Consider the following 3,288-nt stretch of genomic DNA (forward strand, 5'->3'; position numbering starts at 1 on the left):
TTTTCTTTCTTTTCTTTCTTTCTTTCTTTCTTTCTCTCTCTCTCTCTCTCTCTCTCTCTCTCTCTCTCTCTCTCTCTCTCTCCTTCCCTCCCTCCCTTCCTTCCTTTCAAGTTCTTCAAATGATTCTCCTAAACAGCCAGGTAGCCAGCTTGTGCTAAAGGTAAATGTTTAAATGAATGGGTCCTTTTGGCTCCAAAGCTTATATTACATTCATTTCAACACTTTACTCTGTCACCGCACCTAGCCAAATAAAGAAGTGTGAAAGAGGGGCGCCTGGGTGGCTCAGTTGGTTAAGCATCTGACTTCGGCTCAGGTCAAATCTCATGGTTCATGGGTTTGAGCCCTGCATCGGGCTCTGTGCTGACAGCTCGGAGCCTGGAGCCTGTTTCAGATTCTGTGTCTTTCTCTCTCTCTGCCCCTCCCCCACTCATGCTCTGTCTCTCTCTGTCTCAAAAATAAATAAACTATAAAAAATTAAAAAAAAAAAAGAAGTGTGAAAGATGTGCGTATCCATTCTCCATTCCGTAATGCCCTGCGTGACATGGGCTCTGCTATTTCTACCAAGAGGAGAGATCAGGGAGAGATGTGGTGGTGTGAAGGGAAGGAGCTGAATAGCAGATGTGAGGAGCATGTGGAAAGGAACAGAGTAAGGAGCCTGAGAAGGGTGCCATTATAACTGTGACTTTTCCAAGCCATAACCCAGCCTGGCTATCCCTGAATGAAAATACACACACACACACACACACACACACACACACACACACACACACACACATCATACACCCCTCCACTGGGCCTGCTTTTGTGTTTCTGTATATGGCCAGAAGCAGAGTATCCTGAGAAGGAAAAACAAAATAAAGAGACAGTGATACAGGCTACTTTTTCATATAGTTTGTAAGGTGTACCTTTTACTGAAAAATTTTTTTTCCTTTTGACAAAAAACATTCCAGACTTCATCCAAATTGAGATGCTTTTCCAGATTATGAAAGAAACTACAGATGAATGCGTGCTACTAAAAACAGTGTATGTTAACAATGTCGCACCTCCAAATGTTTTATACAGGCACACCTTGGAGATCCTGCGGGTTCAGTTCCAGGCCACTGAGATGAAGCAAATACTGCAATAAAGTGAGTCCAATGAATCCTTTGGTTTCCCAGCACATATAAAAGTTGTTTATACTGTAGTCTATTAAGTGTGCAATAACATTGTGTCTAAAAAACAATGTGCATTGCTTAATTAAAAGATACTTTATTGATAGAAAATGCGAACCATAGGGGTGCCTGGGTGGCTTAGTCAGTTAAGCATCTGATTTTGGTTCAGGTCACAATCTGACAGTTTGTGGGTTCGAGCCCCGTGTCAGGCTCTGTGCTGACAGTTCAGAGCCCAGAGCCTGATTTGGATTCTGTGTCTCCTGCTCTCTCTGTCCCTCCCCCCCACACACTCTGTCTCTCTGTCTTTCTCAAAAATAAGTAAACATTAAAAAATTTTAAAAAAGGAAAATGCTAATAGTCATATCTGAGCTTTCAGTGCCTTGTAATCTTTTTGTTGGTGGCAGGTCCTGTCTGGACGCTGATGGCTGCGACTGATCAGGGTGGTGGTTGCTGAAGGTTGGAGTGGCTGTGACAGTTTCATAAAACAACACAGCAATGACGTTTGCAACATGGATTGACTCTTCCTTTCATGAACAATTTCCCCATAGCAGGAGATGCTGTTTGATAGCATTTTTTTTTTTTTTACAAATAGTTTATTGTCAAATTAGTTTCCATATAACACTCAGTGCTCATCCCCACAAGTGTCTTCCTCCATGCCCATCCCCCCTCCCCCCCACATCCATCAGTCCTCAGTTTTTGTCAGCATTCAAGAGTCTCTCATGGTTTGCCTCTCTGTTTGATAGCATTTTACTTCTTTACTACTCTTCGAAAGGAGAGTAGAACTTCTTTCAAACTTGGGGCCCATCCTCTCAAACCCTGGAGTATCATTGCCCGGGAGTAGATTCCATCTCAAGAAACCACTTTCTTTGTTCATCTGTAAGAAGTATCTCCTGGGGCGCCTGGGTGGCTCAGTCAGTTAGGTGTCCGGCTTCAGCTCGGGTCATGATCTCACAGTCGGTGGGTTTGAACCCCATGTCAGACTCTGTGCTGACAACTAGGAGCCTGGAGCCTGCTTTATCTCCTTCTCTCTCTGCCCCTCCTCCACTCATGCTCTGTCTCTCTCAAAAATATTAAAAATTAAAAAAAAAAGAAGTATCTCTTCATCTCTTCCAGTTTGATCATGAGATGCAGCCATTCAGTCCCGTCTTCGGGCACCACTTCCAAGTCCAGTTGTCTTCCTCTTTTACCACATCTGTGGTTACTTCCTCCCCTGAGCCCTTGAACCCCTCAACGTCATCTGTGGGGGGGTTGGAATCAACAACTTCCAAACTACCATCGATGTTGATGTGTTGGCTGCTTCTCATGAATCATGGATGTTCTTATTGGCATCTAGAGTAGTGAGTCCTTTCTAGATTTTTCAACTTACTTTGCCCAGATCCATCAGAGGAATCACTTTTATGCAGTGATAGCTTTACATAATGTATTTCTTAAATAGTAAGACTTGAAAGTCAAAATGACTCCTTGATTCATGGGCAGCAGGATGAATGCTGTGTTAGTGAACATGAAAACAACCTTAATCCACTATTCTGGTGACTGGATGGCTCAGTCGGTGAAGTGTCTGATTCTTGATCTCAGCTCAGGTCTTGCTCTCAGGGTCATGACTACAAGCCCTGTGTTGGGCTATGCTCTGGGCATGAAGCCTGCTTAAAACAATAACAACAACAACGAATCTTTTTTCCTGAGCAGTGGTTCTCAACAATGGACTTGAAATATTCAGTAAAACATATTGTCAGCAGATGTGCTCTTATTCCATTGGCAGAACACAGGCAGAGGAGATTTGCCATCATTCTTAAGGGGCTCAGGAGTTTTGGAATGGTTAGTGAGCATTGGCTTTAACCTCATGTCAGCAGCTGCATTAACCCCTAACAAGAGAGTCACCTGTCCTTTGCAGCTTTGAAGCCAGGCATTGACTTCTCTCTAGCTAGAAAGCTCTAGATGGTATCTTCTTCCAATAGAAGGCACCTTTGTCTACCTTGAAAATCTGTTGTTGTGTGTAGCTGCCTTCCTGAATTGTGTCAGCTACATCTTCCGGAGAACTAGCTGCAGCTTCTACATCAGCACCTGCTGCTCCACCTGGCACTTAAATTATTTTTAATGTTCATTTATTATTAGAGAGAGACAGAGACAGAGCACAAGT

At 43.4% G+C, this 3,288-nt stretch overlaps 1 long non-coding RNA gene across 1 annotated transcript; it reads left to right on the forward strand.

Moving 5' to 3' along the window:
* The first annotated feature begins 79 nt into the window (after window positions 1–79).
* On the forward strand, window positions 80–1,711 carry LOC120223777. Its single transcript, XR_005526364.1, has 3 exons — window positions 80–160; window positions 1,063–1,127; window positions 1,556–1,711. It is a non-coding gene; the product is annotated as an uncharacterized LOC120223777 (long non-coding RNA).
* Window positions 1,712–3,288: the final 1,577 nt, after the last annotated feature.

This window comes from Hyaena hyaena, unplaced genomic scaffold (genome assembly GCF_003009895.1).
Source record: "Hyaena hyaena isolate Hyena2069 unplaced genomic scaffold, ASM300989v1 scaffold_1038, whole genome shotgun sequence".
Lineage (NCBI taxonomy): Eukaryota > Metazoa > Chordata > Mammalia > Carnivora > Hyaenidae > Hyaena > Hyaena hyaena.